We start from the raw sequence: 18,451 nt of genomic DNA, 5'->3' as shown, positions 1-18,451 counted from the left end.
AAAATTCAAAAAAAAATGGGCAAAAGACCTGAATAGATACCTCACTAAAGAAGAACTATACAGAGGGCAAACAAGCATATGAAAAGATGCTCCAGGTCATGTGCCATTAAGGAACTGCAAATTAGAAAAACAATGAGATACCACTACACACCTATCAGAATGCCCCAAATCTAGAACACTGACACCCCCACATGCAGGCAAGGATCTAGAGAAACAGGAGCTCTAGTAGGAATGAAAAGTGGTATTGCCACTTTGCCAGATTCTTACAAAACTGAATATCCCCTTACCGTAAGATCCAGTAATCATGCTCCTTGGTATTTACCCAAATGAGTTGAAAATGTATGTCCACACAAAAACCTGCACGTGGATATTTATGACTGCCCAAACTTGGAAGCAACCAAAATGTCTCACAGCAGGTGAATGGATAAATCAACTGTGGTACATCCAGACAGTGAACCATTACTCAGCACTGAAAAGTAATGAGCTACGCCGCTATCAAGAGATGTGGAGGAATCTTAAAGGCATATTACTAAGTGAAAGAAGACAACCTTGGAAGACTATATACTATATACTATATGATTCCAACTATATGGTATTATAAAAAATGGCAAAACTATGGAGAGAGTAAAAAAAGAGCATTGTTTTTGAGGGAGGGAAGAAGGAAGACTGTATGCGCAGAGTACAGGGGACTGTTAAGAGCAGGAAAACCATGCCAGAGGTTGCTATCATGGTGGGTATGTGCCATTATCCATTCATCAAAACCCATGCTTGACAACACCAAGCATGAATAATGTCAACTATGGACTGCGGGTGGTAACGGTGTGTAATATGGGTTCATCAGTGGTATAACAAATGTACCATTTTGGTGCAGGATTTTGATAGTGGGGAAGGCTATGTGTTGGGGGTAGAGGAGGTACATGGGAAATCTCTGTACCTTTCACCCAGTCTTGCTCTAAACTACTCTAAAATGTATAACTGTTCTAAAAAATAAAGTCTATAAATAAATAAACAAAAATAAAATTTAAAAATTTTTTTAATGTAAAAACCTCCCAAACCCAATGATCCCCTTCAGTGACTTTAATCATTGGGAAAAGGCTCTAAGAGTTAGGGAACCAGGCCAGTGGGCACTAGAGCTAAGAGGGGTTTAAGGCAGGACAGTGAGGCTGGATTGGCCTGGGGTCACCCTGTCAGTAAATAAGTGACAGAGCTGGGACCAGAACCCAGATATCCTTCACAGCTAGCCTACTGCTCAGAAACTACACAGAGAATTTCCTAATTTCAAGGTTTGTGAGAAACTAGACATAATTGATAATGGGCTCACCTCCAGAGATATTTGAAAAAAACTAATAATTTTCCTGGAATGACTTAGGAGCAATGCAGCCTTTCAAAAACATGCAGGATGGTGTGGAGAATGGAAGGAACACGGTGTACACGGATATCTTCTACGAGTCTCCTTAATTAAGAACTTTCACCAAAATGTTGACAATGATTACTTTTGTGTAGCAAAATTATGAATCCTTAGGAGATTATTTTTCTTTGTGGTTTTTCTGTATTTTCCAAGTTCTCTGCCTTGGGCATGTAGGACTTTCATAATTTGGTGGAGGAAAATGCTATTAAAAATACAAAATCAAAGTCCCTTTCATTCGTATCATTTCATAAGCTTTGTCAGAGCCTGGACTGATGAGAGAGAAACACAGCTAGTGAATGGAAATTCCAAGGAATGAGGAGCTTGTTGTAGAGATATTACTTATCACATTTTCATAATATTTCTATCATCCCTAAGGCTGTTCACATTTCTGAAACTCTTCAAGGCTTGTCACTTTGACAAGAAATAAAGCTAACGCTTCAGTCACTAAAGCTGCTGAGAATAATTTTCTTAGCTGGAAATGCTCCTAACATGTCATCAATAATCCAAACTAATGTCTAAGTACAAAAGAGGATCAGCTTCAAAGACTGGCAACACTTTTTGTCCCCAGAGGACTTGCGAGTTGGAATGCAAAGCAGCATGGCACTAAGGTTTTACTAGGAGATTCTGAGTGTTTGGCTTTCACTGAATGCGAAGGTTATGTGCTCTTACTCGAAGAGCGACATTTGCAGGGAGGTAGGGGGATGGGGTAACTGGGTGATCACATTAAGGAGGACATGATGTGGTGAGCATAGGGTATTACATAACATGGATGAAGCACTGACCACTACCTCTGAAACTAACAACACACTATATGTTATTTAATTGAATTTAAATTGTAAAAAAAAGAGTGACCTTTGCTATATCAAGAGAAAGAGCAAATGCTTCTTCACCTGTCAAGAAGAAGATGAATTTTACATTCTGGATTTAATTCATCATGGTTGATGCCAGTTTTAAAGAATGAACAAACTGCTCCTGCTGGTCCCTTCCTAACAGCCCCGATTAGCCATCCTCAGGGCTGACAATTGTTCTGAGTTGGAGCTGGACCAGCTTGCCCAACATCTGTCTGCTTCCAGCTGTGAGAATGTGGAGACAGGCCTGCATTTGATCTTTGGGGCATCAGCGACATTGGACAGGGTGCTCTTGGAACGGGCAGCCCCTCCATCACCAGAGAATGACATGGTTGGAATAGTAGTAGGCTCAGGCAGTAAGCTGCGTCTTCCAAGTTCATTAGGGACTAGGAAAGGTCATCTCATTCTCACAAAGCCCCAGAGTCCAGAGCAAATGAAACCACAGAAGGAACCAAGTTGTCTTTCCCTGGATGAGTTTCTAATCTTTAATCTTATTCGATTGCTTAATATTTTCCATTTGGGAAAAAAAAGCCTCTAATTGTAATGATGATATTGGCTTATACTCTTAAGTTATCTTGCCCTGACGTAACAAACCCATAAGCCTGCAGGACTGTTTAGAATTACTATTTCTCTTTGCTGGTTGAGGAAACCAATGAAGAGAAGTGTACTTCCAGCCATTCAACCTGGTGTCCTTCTTTTTATAAATATCAATTTAAAAAAATCAGTGGTAAGGGAACCAGGAGCAGAAGGTGGAATATAAAATGGCAGGCCTTTGTGCACTCTGAGCTTGGAATAAGGGCAGGTCCAGTATCTGGGTAAGTCACAAACTTTAAATTTAACATAACAAGCATCTATACAGACAATAACATAAAACAAAATTCTCTAGGTAATAATTGGCTTCAAAAGGGGCTAACTTGAAGGTCCTAACATGGCGCTTATAATATGACTGATGAAGAAATTGCTACTATGGGTCTTTCACAGCAGAGGGCAGTAACTGGGCAGCAGAAAGCCATCTGCCCTCTCCCACCTGGCCCGCGGTCTGTACTCACCTGTCTCTCACATTGCATGATAAGGTTACAGTTACGTAAAAGTGTAGTTTGATAAGGCTTTTCAGGACAGTAGGTAACACAAATCAAGAGCCTTTTGTATCCTTTTACCAGCAAACCTACTTCTACAAACACCAGAAGTCATAACCAAATGTGGGCAAAAGATGTAGGAAAAGAATGCAAAACAAATTCCAGAAAAAGAGAAAGCACTTAAATGCCTAATATCATATTTGTTGAATGAATGAGGATATATCCTCCTGAATGATGATGCAGCCATTTAAATATTCTTTAATTTTTTAAAGATTTTATTTCTTTATTTGATAGACAGAGATCACAGGTAGGCAGAGAGGCAGGCAGAGAGAGAGAGAGAGGGAAGCAGGCTCCCTGCTGAGCAGAAAGTCTGATGTGGGGCTTGATTCCAGGACCCTGGGATCATGACCTGAGACGAAGGCAGTGACCTAACCCACTGAGCCACCCAGGCACCCTAAAATATTCTTTTTATGGAAAGTATATGTGTATAACACTAATTAAAATGTGTAAATATGGGGAAGAGTCAAGATGGCGGAGAAGTAGCAGGCTGAGACAACATCAGGTAGCAGGAGATCAGCTAGATAGCTTATCAAACCATTGCAAACACCTACAAATCCAACAGGAGATCGAAGAGATGAAGAGCAACAATCCTAGAAGCAGAAAATCGACCACTTTCTGAAAGGTAGGACTGGCGGAGAAGTGAATCCAAAGTGACTGGAAGATAGACCACGGGGGGAGGGGCCGGCTCCCAGCAAGTGGTGGAACAATGGAGCACAAAATGACTTTTAGGGCGCCTGGGTGGCTCAGTGGGTTAAGCCGCTGCCTTCGGCTCAGGTCATGATCTCAGGGTCCTGGGATCGAGGCCCGCATCGGGCTCTCTGCTCAGCAAGAAGCCTGCTTCCTCCTCTCTCTCTCTGCCTGCCTCTCTGTCTACTTGTGATCTCTCTCTGTCAAATAAATAAATAAAATCTTAAAAAAAAAAAATGAAGACTTTTAAAAGTCTGCTCCACTGAGGGGACATGGTTCCAGAGGCTAAACTGGGGTGAAGCCCACGTGGGGTCAGCATGCCCCCAGGTCCCGCGGGGTCACAGAAGGATCGGTGTCTGAGTGTTGCAGAGCTCGCAGGTATTAGAGCGGGGAAGCTGGGTACAGAGACAGAGCCAAGGAGTGAGCTCTCAGCTCGGGGTTACCTTGAACCGGTCACAGGCTGGATGAGCTCGGAGTGCTGCCTGAGGCCAGGGAGACAGGAGTGATTGAGCGGTTTTCCCTTAGGGCGCACTGAGGAGTAGGGCCCAAGCTCTCCTCTCCTCTGGGCCAGAGACTGGGAGGCCGCCATTTTCATTCCCGGCCTCTGGAACTCTACGGAAAGCGTTCAGGGGACAAAAGCTACTGAAAGTGAACCTGAGCTGATTACTCAGCCCGGCCTCTGGTAAGGGAGGTGCAACTCTGCCTGGGGCAAAGACACTTGAGAATCACTACAACAGGCCCCTCCCCCAGAAGATCAACAAGAAATCCAGCCAAGACCAAGTTCACTTACCAAGGAGAACAGTGGAATTCCAAAGGAGGAATAAGCAAAGCATGGAATTCATGGCTTTCTTCCCATGATTCTTTAGTTTTGCAGTTAATTAATTTTTTTTAATTTTATTTTTTTTTCTTCTGCTAAATTTTTTTTAAATGTTACCCTTTCCTCTTTTAACTTTTTAAACTAGTTTATCTTAACAATACCTTTCATAAAAAAATAATCTTCTTTGAACCTACATTATTATAGTCATATTTTATCCTTCAATGTATCTAAATTTATTTTTTGTATACACATAGGGTTTTTTCTTCTAAAAAATTTGGGGTACAACTTCTTCTAATAGATCAAAATATACCCTAAATCTAGCTCCGGGCTTGTTCTAGTCTCCAGCCCGAGCAAATTGTCTCCACTTTCTTTACCTTTATTGTCCTAGTCAACTTACTTTATCAACTCCTTTTTCAGAAATTTAAAAAATATATATTTTTCTCACCTTTATAGGCATATCCCATCCCTTCATTGTGTTTACCCTTATATATGTTTTTCATTCTTTAAAATTTTGGGAGATAGTTTCTTCTAAGAGACCAAAATACAAAATTAAGTGGGTGAACCTGTTCTATTCACCAGTCTAATATATATATATATTTTTTTTCTTTTTTATATTTTTTCTTTGTTTTCTTTTTTTAAACTTTTTTTTCTGAACTTCTTTTTAGCCCCTTTCTCCCTCCCATGATTTGGGGTCTCTTCTGATTTGGTTAAAACACATTTTCCTGGGGACTTCACCACCCTTTTAGTATTCTATTTGCTAACCTAACCCTACACCTAAAAGACCTTGAGAAAGAACAAGAAAGTACCATCCATTTTTTCAAAGAAATGGAACAAATAATCCTAAAATTCATATATTCTTATCTGGACAAAATGACAAGGTGGAAAAACTCACCACAAAAAAAGGAATAAGAGGGTGCCTGGGTGGCTCAGTGGGTTAAGCCGCTGCCTTCGGCTCAGGTCATGGTCTCACAGTCCTGCGATCGAGTCCCGCATCGGGCTCTCTGCTCAGCAGGGAGCCTGCTTCCCTCTCTCTCTCTCTGCCTGCCTCTCTGTCTACTTGTGATCTCTCTCTGTCAAATAAATAAATAAAATCTTAAAAAAAAAATAAAGGAATAAGAGGCAGTACCGAAGGCTAGGGACCTAATCAATACGGATGTTGGTAATAATCTAGATCTCAGATCTAGAGTTCAGATTGACAATTCTCAATGTTCTAGCCAGGCTCAAAAAAGTCATGGAAGATATTAGAGAAACCCTCTCTGGATTGATAAAAGAACTAAAATCTAACCAAGTTGAAATAAAAAAAGCTATTAATGAGGTGCAATAAAAAATGGAGGCTCTTACTGCTAGGATAAATGAGGCAGAAGAAAGAATTAGTGATATAGAAGACCAAATGACAGAGAATAAAGAAGCTAAGCAAAAGAGGGACAAACAGCTACTGGACCATGAGGGGAGAATTCGAGAGATAAGTGAAACCATAAGACAAAACATTAGAATAATTGGGATTCCAGAAGAAGAAGAAAGAGAGAGGGGAGCAGAAGGTATATTGGAGAGAATTACTGTAGAGAATTTCCCTAATATGGCAAAGGGAACAAGCATCAAAATCCAGGAGGTATGGAGAACCCCCCTCAAAATCAACAAGAATAGGTCCACACCCCGTCACCTAATAGTAAAATTTACAAGTCTTAACGACAAAGAGAAAATCCTGAAAGCAGCCCAGAAAAAGAAGTCTGTAACATACAATGGTAAAACTATTAGATTGGCAGCAGACTTATCCACAGAGACCTGGCAGGCCAGAAAGAGCTGGCATGATATATTCAGAGCACTAAACGAGAAAAACATGCAGCCAAGAATACTATATCCAGCTAGGCTATCATTGAAAATAGAAGGAGAGATAAAAAGCTTCCAGAACAAACAAAAACTAAAAGAATTTGTAAACACCAAACCAGCTCTACAGGAAATATTGAAAGGGGTTCTCTAAGCAAAGAGAGACGCTAAAAGTAGTAGATCAGAAAGGAACAGAGACGATATATAGTAAAGGTCACCTTACAGGCAATACAATGACACTAAATTAATATCTCTCAATACTTACCCTGAATGTAAATGGGCTAAATGCCCCAATCAACAGACACAGGGTAACAGAATGGATTAAAAAAAAAAAAAACATCAATATGCTGCCTACAAGAAACTCATTTTAGATCTGAAGACACCTCCAGATTTAAAGTGAGGGGGTGGAAAACAATTTACCATGCTAATGGACATCAGAAGAAAGCTGGGGTGGCAATCCTTATATTAGATCAATTAGATTTTAAGCCAGACTATAATAAGATATGAGGAAGGACAGTATATCATACTCAAAGGGTCTGTCCAACAAGAAGATCTAACAATTTTAAACATTTATGTCCCTAACATGGGAGCAGCCAACTGTATAAACCAATTAATAACAAAATCAAAGAAACACATTGACAATAATACAATAATAATAGGGGACATTAACACCCCCCTCACTGAAATGGACAGATCATCCAAGCAAAAGATCAACAAGGATACAAAGGCCTTAAATGACACACTGGACCAGATGGACATCACAGATACATTCAGAACATTCCATCCCAAAGCAACAGAATACACATTCTTCTCTAGTGCACATGGAACATTCTCCAGAATAGATCACATCCTGGGTCATAAATTAGGTCTCAACCGGTATCAAAAGATTGGGATCATTCCCTGCATATTTTCAGACCACAATGCTCTGAAGCTAGAACTCAATCACAAGAGGAAATTAAAGAAGAATTGAAAAAAATTCATTAAAACAAATGATAATGAAAACACAATGGTTCAAAATCTATGGGACACAGCAAAGGCAGTCCTGAGAGAAAAATATCTAGTGATACAAACCTTTCTCAAGAAACAAGAAAGGTCTCAAATACACAACCTAACCCTACATCTAAAAGAGCTTGAGAAAGAACAAGAAAGTACCATCCATTTTTTTCAAAGAAATGGAACAAATAATCCTAAAATTTATATGGAACCAGAAAATACCTCGAATAGCCAGAGGAATAATGAAAAAGAAAGCCAAAGTTGGTGGCATCACAATTCCACACTTCAGGCTCTATTACAAAGCTGTCATCATCAAGACAGTATGGTACTGGCACAAAACAGACAGACAGATCAATGGAACAGAATAGAGAGCCCAGAAATAGATCCTCAACTCTATGGTCAACTCATCTTCGACAAAGCAGGAAAGAATGTCCAAAGACAACTGACAGAATGGGAGAAGATATTTGCAAACATATCAGATAAAGGGCTAGTATCCAAAATCTATAACGAGCTTAGCAAACTCAACACCCAAGGAACAAATAATCCAATCAAGAAATGGGCAGAGGACATGAAGAGACATTTCTGCAAAGACGACATCCAGATGGCCAACAGACACATGAAAAAATGCTCCACATCACTCGGCATCAGGGAAATACAAATCAAAACCACAATGAGATACCACCTCACACCAGTCAGAATGGCTAAAATTAATAAGTCAGGAAAGGACAGATGCTGGTGAGGATGCGGAGAAAGGGGAACCCTCCTACACCGTTGGTGGGAATGCAAGCTGGTGCAGCCACTCTGGAAAACAGCATGGAGGTTCCTCAAAAAGTTGAAAATAGAGCTACCCTATGACCCAGCAATTGCACTACTGGGTTTTACCCTAAAGATACAAACGTAGTGATCCAAAGGGGCACGTGCACCCGAATGTTTATAGCAGCAATGTCCATAATAGCCAAACTATGGAAAGAACCTATGTGTCCATCAACAGACGAATGGATAAAGAAGAGGTGGTATATATATACAATGGAATACTATGCAGTCATCAAAAGAAATGAAATCTTGCCATTTGCAACAATGTTGTTGGAACTAGAGGGTATTACACTTAGCAAAATAAGTCAATAGGAGAAAGAAAACTATCATATGATCTCCCTGATATTAGGAAGTGGAGATGCAATGCGGGGGGTTTGGGGGGTAGGAAAAGAATAAATGAAACAAGATAGGATCGGGAGGGAGACAAACCATAAGAGACTCTTAATCTCGCAGAAGAAAATGAGGGTTGCTGGGGAGAGGGGGGTCGGGAGAGGGTAGTGGGGTTATGGACATTGAGGGGGTTTCTGTGGTGAGTGCTGTGAAGTGTGTAAATCTGGCAATTCACAGTCCTGTACCCCTGGGGCTAAAAATACACTATATGTTTATAAAAAAATAAAAAAAATAAAAATAAAATAAAATATGTAAATATAAATATGGTTATAATACACTCACAGCATGGAAAGAGAAGAAAATAGTACCTCACACAAATGGAGTGTTAATCTAAGCAGACATTGTTTTAAGAGCTAACTCGGATTAGCAGGTTGACACTGTCACAATCTCCATTTCATGGACCAGGAAACAGAAGCACAAAAGGTATAAGCAATTATCACCACTGCTATTCAACAGAATAGTCCAGAGCTCTGTGTCCAGAGCCCCACAACTAAGAAGTATCAGAAAGGGGATCTGAACATGGAACTCATGTCTCTGGCTCTTCACCTTTATAGTAGACTGCAATGAAGCACATCATAATGCCCAACCAGTTGCCTAACTTTGGGTCATTGTTTATTTCTCTAGTAATATATTTTGTATTCTTAAATTATTTCAATTGAACATATTGCTTTATAATTGCAACCTTATTTTTTTAAAAGATCAATTTTCTTTTTCCTTTTTTAACATTTTTAAAAATTTTTTTTAAGTTTTCTTTTTATAAATGTCTCAGTCTTTAGACTGTGAGGACCTTGAGGTAGGAACTGCCTTAGTAATCACCACTATTACTATCACCACTGGTAGGATCACTGACAGCGCCACCCTTAGGTGCCAGGAAGCAGTCCCTACGCTTCACCTCGTGGAAACCACAGATAAAAACTACTACAGAGAAGGCAATGAAGGGCAACTTTGCATTTCCAGCACTTAATACACCCTTGGAAAGCAGTAAATACTCAATAAAGGGTAGTGAAACTAACAAAAAATAGTGTCTCAAGCCATGGCTATCACTCAGTTCAGTGGGGGACTGCTGCCTAACATGAGAAAAGAAGCATAAAACCTAAAAAATAGATATAAAGTAAAAACTCAGCGAAAAATAGGCCTGAGGCAGTCTGAATTCACCTCAACTTACAGAAGCAGCTATAGCTCTCTGGGGAAAGTGCTGGAAGAGGTCAAAGCCAGCCTGTGCTTGGGACCCAGGGAGGGGAGGACAGAACTTGCAACAGGAAGTCTGTTTTTCCATTTTTCTTTCACTATGAGAGAAGCAGTCAGAGAGTCAAGAGGCCCTGAGTGGAAGGCTACACCCAGAAGTAGGTCTTCCAACTAACTGGACGGATGTTCGGTTTAGACTAGAACTTGACAGGACAGTCTGACATTCCATTTAAATGTGTCAAGAAGCATACATATTCTATTATGGCTTTTACATATTCAATGAGTATGTTGTGGGGAACGATAAGCCCATTAAAAAACAATATTTTATTTTACTTGTGAACCTAAGAAATTAGTGGGATTTTATTGTTGTTTTCTCAAGTATTAAAACACTTTTAAATATAGGTCAATATGCCGGCATGAGTAAAGGAAAGGCACCTAAGGCCCTTCCAAATATAGACCTTGATTATACTTCTGGTCCTTTGATTAGAACAAGGTGATCGTGACACCAAAATCTTAGTAGACTATTTGATTGCTTAATATTTTCCCATTGGGGGAAAAAAAAGACTATAACAGCAATGATGATATTATCATATTTTTAAGCTATCTTACTCTATCACAATAAACCCATAAGACTGGCAGGACTGTTTTGAATTATTCTCTCTCTTTGCTAGTGGAGGAAACCAATGAAAAGAAGTCCCGTGGTTTAATGAGATCCTCACTGTTAGATGAATGAATTGCAGGGTGGGGGTGGTGGTGGTGTGGTTCTCCCTTGCCTTTCTTCAGACTCCAGCTAAGTCCTCTCATTCTCAAGACTCAGCCGATCTATCTGTTCTCCAGTAGCAACCCTGTGCTTATCTATAACACAGCCCTCATCTCCTGATATGCAAATAAGGAGTTAATTATCTGTGCCCCCACTCTTACTCATTTGTATGCCTCCAGGCCCAGCATAGCTCTGAGCAAGAGCGTGTGCGAAAGTGGTTAGTCTCACGGCACACTAGAGAACAATTTTAATGTAGCTGAAAGGTTATCCTGTATACGGTAGTTTTCCAAACAAGGTTTCACATACTCCTGAGAATTAAAAATAAAAGGTTTTTAAATTGTCTTAGAATTTTATAATTTTGTGTTTTTATTTTAATGATAGTCTAAGAAATACCATAAAGACACGAATACCGGGGCGCCTGGGTGGCTCAGTGGGTTAAAGCCTCTGCCTTCTGCTCAGGTCATGATCTCAGGGTTCCGGGATTGAGCCCCACATCAGGCTTTCTGCTCAGCAGGGAGCCTGCTACCCCCCCTCCCACTGCCTGCCTCTCTGCCTACTTGTGATCTCTGTCTGTCAAATACATAAAATCTTAAAAAAAAAAAAAAAGACATGAATACCAGAATGTTCTGCAGCACTTACATGAATGGTTCTCCATCCTGGTGAGACGGGAGTCTTGGATGGGGGGAGCTTTAATCAATACTAATATTCAGGCTCTGAACCTGAATGACATCTGAACCAATTACATCAGAACTTCTGGAGGTGGGTCCCCCCACAGGTATTTTTTTTAAGACCCCCCCCAGATGATTGAAATGTGTGCAGCATTGATCCTCACCAATCTAGATGATCCGTATCATCTTTGTTTCCTAAGTAACATGTGTCCCACCAGTACTTACCATCGCCTCAAATCTACTAGTTATATTTTAAGTACCTCAGATAAATAAATACAGAAGCCAACAAAATATATAATGGATATGTTCTTGCCAAAGCCAGGTGTTACCACATGCTGCACAAGCAAAGGTTTTGTCATCATTCTGGACACAGGCAAGTGGGGGTGGTGGGGGGACAGGACTGAATCATCACAAGAGCACTTGGTAGACCCCAGCAGACCAGAGGTCCTCCTCAGGCATGTTAGAAAACAGCAGCTCAATTTCTACAAAAACATTATCAGTTTGCCTTTTAGTTTCTATTTAATTTATGAATTTGTTTTGGTTTTGTACTTATATAAGAGCTATAAACAAAGTCTATGCTTGGTTGTCCATTTAAATAATAAATATGGTTATACATATTTAAGCAGCATTATAATACAAAGAACAAGAACATTTAAGTCAGTGTTAGGGGAGTCGGTGGCTTTTTTTTTTTTTTTCTTTTAAATGGGTCAGACTTCAAAATGCTGATTTCATAGTTTCTGGCCCCTGGTCCAAAGGGTGGTTGAATCCAGGACTCAGGAGACGGCTTCCCCCTTTGTTGGTGGTCTTGAGAGCAAAAGATGATTCTGTCCCTCCCCAAGGCTCTCAGTATGATTGGAAAGCTGTTCCTAATATTAGAACGCTGCAAGGGTTTCCCGGCTCCCAACAGCAGCTGCGTTTTGACCCATCCCAGGAGGTCCCATTAGGACTCCCCCAGTCTTTCCCTGGAGGCAGGCGTTTGGTTGGTTTCCCTAATTCCACAGAAGTTCCAAGAGGTGTGTGCAAGATACAGGACCCAATCCACTCGGTCTGGGGCCTGAGTCTCTTCCATTCACCAGAAGGACATTTTGGTCATAAGAATGCAATTTTTTAACCACAAAAGGCAGGGGTGATCCTGCCTCAGAATTTCCAGGCAGGAATTTATTTATTTAAGATTTTATTTATTCATTTGGCAGACAGAGGTCACAAGTAGGCAAAGAGGCAGGCAGAGAGAGAGAGAGAGAGAGGAGGAAGCAGGCTCCCTGCCGAGCAGAGAGCCCAATTCGGGGCTTGAACTCAGGACCCTGAGATCATGACCTGAGCCGAAGGCAGAGGCTTAACCCACTGAGCCACCCAGGTGCCCCAGGAATTTATTTATTATCTATCTGCTAAGAACTCAGTAATTCCTTTGAGAGGGAAGCACCTTATCAAAGGGCACCCATCATCCCCTAAGTAAGTGGTAGAGTTGCTTCTCTTGAGTGCCGGGCCTCTCCAATGACAAAGTCTGTGCCACACCAAATTTTCAGTAGTTTAGTGGAGACCCTAAGCTCATTTCAAGCCACACCAGAAGTCTGTAGCAGGCAAAGTTTCCAATCTTTGAGCCCACTGCCTACAGAACCCAGTCATCCAGAGAGAAGGAGACAATGAGTCACTTAACTATGAAGTACCATTTATCTCAAAATCACAATAGGAAGGCTCCCCTGGGGAGGAAACTTGGCATTACAAAGAACTCAAGAGATAATATAATCAAAACTTTGCCAGGGCCAACAACTGCCTTCCATTGGCAATTTCCAAGGCCTCTTCCTGTCAGAAGCCTTCAACTGTTAAGAATTAATGATCCTCAATGTTTACAGGCAATATGTTTTTAAAATGTTCTTTCGTCTAAATATAGGGACTCTAAATTTTTGTCTTATTTCTCAACTTAAAACTATAAATGCTCTAAATGACTGTCTAATAATTAATAGCACAAAGAAATCAGCTCAAGAGAGAGGAGATGGGGCACCTGGGTGGCTCAGTAGGTTAAGCCTCTGCCTTCAGCTCAGGTCATGATCTCAGGGTCCTGGGATCGAGCCGCACATCGGGCTCTCTGCTCAGCAGGGAGCCTGCTTCCCCGACCTCTCTCTGCCTGCCTCTCTGCCTACTTGTGATCTCTGTCAAATAAATAAATAAAATCTTAAAAAAAAAAAGAGAGAGAGGAAACATTCCTTGTGATGAGAGCTTGTCATAATCAATCATGAAGTATATGCTTCTCCGCCCAGGGCTCTGGTGAACACATCTAAAGCGAGTAAGTGTCATAGCTTCAGCATCATGTGCTTTGTTAAGGCACCAAGGTGATGACGTTCACCATATTAACCAAGCAGAACTAATGACAGACAAGAACGGGCACCATGTTTATGGTTATGTTTAACATATACGTTCCTGATCGACATTCCATACCCCTTGTTTTCTGAAGTGAACATCAGGGTACATATTTTAGAAATGGGGCCGTAATTCTTTCTAGTATTTTGTTTTCCTTTTTGTTCTACAGGTTTTTACCTTTTCTCCCCTCTATTACTCCACCAGCTGAAAGAGAAACAATGTCTGAAGGCAGTTGTGATAAACAGGTAATCATGAGAACAGTATTTCCATAGAGTAAGACATTTCTGGAGGGAGGCAGGGATCCAGCAGGCCCAGGGCAGATTTGGGTAACTGGAGCTGCTTGTGAGCCAGGAGAGGAAAGTGGATCTACTGTTAAACAGGGTTCATGGGAGCTGGAATCTGGGGTCTGATGGGCTCTCCAGAGACTTAGGAGGATCAAGTCACCAGGGAGTGAGGGATGAAATGCTCTTTGAAATTACTGGGGAATATAATGAACTGTGGTCAGTAACAGGTTCAGAAAAGGGGCAGAAACAATTATTAAGTTGAATTTTGAAGGCCAAAGCAAACACCTATTAGAGATTGTAGACTTACACATATTAAGCTTTGATGGGTAAATTCTTCTGAGTCTTGAAAAACACTCACTAAAAGGGTAGTGATCCGAATGGGAGTGGCCTCTGAGGGACTTGTGAGACTCTCATGGTAGGGGAAGGTGGGAAGGGAAATGGGAAGAAACACAATGAATGGACCAGTGAGAGCTCTGGGAGTTGTCTGTCACTCACCGTAGCGTTTTCATCAAGGTTGCCAACATTAAGGTTCAGTTAACAATCAATTATTACCCATGAGATCAATCTTGCTCAAAAATTTTTCTCAATACAATTGAACAGCACAATTCAGCAAGTCTCAGGGGAAGAGTCATGGTCTCTATTATTAATATTATCCTTCCATCCCTGCGTACTTTGAAAGCCTAGCAGGAAACCTTTAAACTGAAGTACTTCATTATACACATAATTTATATTATATATATGTATAAAGGTGTAAATAGTCAGTTGAGCATCCAACTCTTGGTTGCAGCTCAAGTCATGATCTCAGGATTGTGAGATCTCTAAAATAAATAAATGTATCTTTTAAATTTAAAAAAAAAAGGTATTGAATGGCTCCTTCTTTTTTTTAAAGTAAGAGAGAGAGAGTGAGTGACCACAGGCACGCCCACAGGGTGGGCGGGAAGGAGCAGAGGGGGAGGGAGAGTGAGAATCTTATGCAGGTTCCACTCCAATGTTCAACTGACTGAGCCACCCAGGCGCCCCCGGACTAGCTCCTTCTGAACCGAGATTCTTGAATGATGGTGACGACTGTCATTGATTGAAGGCCTACTGTGTTCCATAAACCACACTTGACATCTTATATACAATTTTCCTTTTAGATCACAGTAACGCGAGGAGATGGGTGTTATTTTTTCCCATTTAATAGTTTGAAGTTATCTAGATCGGGAAAGGATGACATGTTTCATAATGGTAGAAAGAACATGTGATAAATGGGAACTTTCCAAGACCCCATGGTCATGTCCAGCAAATAAACATCTACTAAAGGACTGAATGGCATGACACCTATTGACAGTTCACAGGTTAAAGACTGTGAGAAATGTTAAAAAAAAGTTTATATAGTTTATAGGGAAATTGGGATATACATGCATGAAGAAGCCATCCAGGTTACATTAAAAAACTGAAAACACAAAACAAAAAACAGTGCTATCCATTTTTGTGTATTTAGCATAAAATTTCTGAAGTAGTGAACAAATGAATGCTATCAGTCAACCAATCGACCAAATGTTAGATAGTAGGGTAGGGACTCTAAGAACTAAAATAGTTTAGTGAAGGGAATCATTATGGACTTGGGTGGTTGCAAGATTTCCTGAATGAGATGAGGTCAGAGTTGGGTCTGGAAGAATTATACTGGAATTATCAAGAAGGACTGAAGTCTCACTGAGCAGGGGGAATAGGGAAAACAGGCACAGATGACCCCTTCCTGGTCCCCGGGTCCCTTTCTTCAGCACCAGCCCTGCCTCTTGTCACCATTCCCTCTCCGCCTTTTGCCCTGCGCTCATCTGCTCTGCTCGTGTTTCCTTCTCCTGAGTTCTGCCCAGCTAGTTCTCAGAATGCCTTGGAGCTGGCACTGATTTTGCTAAAGCAAGTCTGGATTAACCAGGAATGCCTCTGTCCTTGAGGGGACAGTGGAAAAGTCGTGTTCGTCCTATGAATGATTCTAGGCTTTCGTAAGCAATGTAATGAATTATTCTTAAGGAGGCATAAATCTTGATGAGTATCCCCCATTCCAAACAGCTATGAAGGGGCTTCCCATGGAAATTTCAGCATTTGGGAGACCCTCTTAGAAGCTGCAGAAAGTCACTCCAAGTAGTCCACAGAACAACCTTTCAACTACCCTTTGGCCTCCGCCTCAAAGTCAAGGCCAACATATACACACTCTCTCAGATTTTGGTGACAGGGACACAGCACACAGCCCAAAGCTCCCCCATACACTGAGGTCTTGTTTCCCAGGAATCAGAAAAGCATCTCCCAGCTCAGCCTTCCTGAATCTTTTCTAACTTGGCTTCTATCCGAGATTCCTGGAATGACCATCCCTTTGGTCCTTATCTCATGACAGGGGAAGCACTGCCCTAGTGCGGAGTCATGAATTGGTTGGGCTTTTAGAAAAATCTGTACTTTCAATTGTGGGCAAAGATTGTTAGGATTGTAGTAACCTTCCTAGGACTGACTGCTTTTTTACTCTGAAAAGTCTCCCAGCACCACACCATTGTGTTTCATTCTTGTCCTCTCTGGTTCTGTTTTTCAGGAATAATATGACACACTAAGAGCTGTGCTCAGCAGCAGACCTGCTTTTCCAAACATAGCTCACTTCTGGATTGAAAAGAGTGGTTTCACTTTTTACAGTTTGCGAGACGGCTTCTGTTTTGTTCCTGCCTGTGAGCCAGCAGCACTGTCCTTGACAGAAAAAACGCGCCACAGCCCTGAGATCTCTCTCAGAAGAAGGACAACGGTAAACTCTGTCAGACTCCAGGGCCTTGTGTTTGCAAACTAGTGTTCTAACCCTGCAAGTGTAAGGAAGCAAGCTCACAGAAGATTCTGAGAAAGAAGGAGAAGAACAAGGACAGCACAGGAAAGATTCACCACCATGAGGAGGAGTCAGGTGTTGGTCCCAGCTCTGCAGTGGGAAATCTGTTTTGAGATTCTGCAGCCAGTCTCTCACAAAGACTTTCTTGTGAGGGCTGACATTTTTTTTTTCCTCTGGGATTTAAAAAATCCTGGGTCTATGCATTCAATATTTTGATGTCCAAAGTCTTGCCCTTTTTTAATATAATATTTTAAAAACCCTACCCTGTCATAGAAACAGAATAATAAGGTAGAAAGAGGCTACACATATTTGAAGGGAGTGTTTTTGGTGACCAAGATCAGAGCATCTACTTGTGTGGGTTATATAACTCCAGCTAATTTTCGCTTCCTGTCTGGGGTATTATTTCCTGGTAAAAGTGGGAAAAAAGTCCCAGCACTTGATAGGCCTGCTTTCCCTGAAGTTAACAGATTGCCCACAGGAAAGCCGACAGCATGTGCCAGCCCTCCACTGAAGAAGGACCAGGTTCAGGGCCTGGCACAGTGCAGCCGAGTGGCATTGCTCCCAGAACTCTGTTCCAATAAAGAGCCATTGTGGGATGTGAACCCTTCAATGTACCAGACAAATGACTGAAATGAAAAGCACAATGCATGTGAGTGGAACCAGAAACTTGAATGGGGCGGTAATCACTTCCTCAGTGTGGGTCACAGCGTTTCTCAGGTAACTTTGTTCCGTAATTCAGTCCTTGCCTAGTGGAATAGAACAGATTTCCATTTATCAGTTGATAAGTGAGGATGATTACTGTCTAACCATGAGGCGATATAGGTTCTTAGCACTGGAGGGGAAGGGAAGTGGAAAACGGCTAGGGGAGGTGTGGAAGGGTGGGTGTTCATCCAGAAGAGATAAGACATATGAAAAGAGAAGAAAGTACTGATTCTCTTCCCATGTGATCAACACAAACTATAGTTCAGCTCTCGGGAAACTGGAAGCCCTATCTGATTCTAAACCAGGCCTAGGACTTCAAAATAGCTACAGTTTCTATGTGAGAGTGAGGTCTGAGGCATGAAGTAGGGAAGGGGTGGGGACAAAGGCCCAGGCTAAAGGCATCTACTGTGCAGCTGACACCCATCTGTGGAGCTTTGGGTCCTACAGCCTGGGTATCTAGTGCTTGGATCCAAATAGTGAGGACCAGGAGGAACATGGTGCTCAACTGGGCCCCAGTTTCCATCCGGGTGACCTGGACCAACTCTTTACACAACAGGTGACTTTACTGCAAACAAAACAAACCAAACCCCAAACCAGATGCCATGGTCACCTACACTTTCTCAAATGAATCAATCGGAAGGCACAGTTGAATTCAACCCCTTACAACACATGAAAGCTGATCTTTTGGCTGGACTTGCCCTCTGGGTGCCTCAGTTTTAGGACCAGGTGTTTCTGCCTC

At 41.5% G+C, this 18,451-nt stretch overlaps 1 protein-coding gene across 5 annotated transcripts in view; it reads right to left on the bottom strand.

Annotated features, from left to right (window-relative positions):
- Positions 1-18,451, bottom strand: part of ESR1 (estrogen receptor 1) — a 403,080-nt gene that overhangs the window by 31,538 nt on the left and 353,091 nt on the right. The window lies entirely within an intron of this gene.

The sequence above is a fragment of the Lutra lutra genome, chromosome 6 (genome assembly GCF_902655055.1).
Source record: "Lutra lutra chromosome 6, mLutLut1.2, whole genome shotgun sequence".
Classification (NCBI taxonomy): domain Eukaryota; kingdom Metazoa; phylum Chordata; class Mammalia; order Carnivora; family Mustelidae; genus Lutra; species Lutra lutra.
Note: the sequence above shows the minus strand (reverse complement) of the source record. Positions and strands in the feature narration are given on the sequence as shown.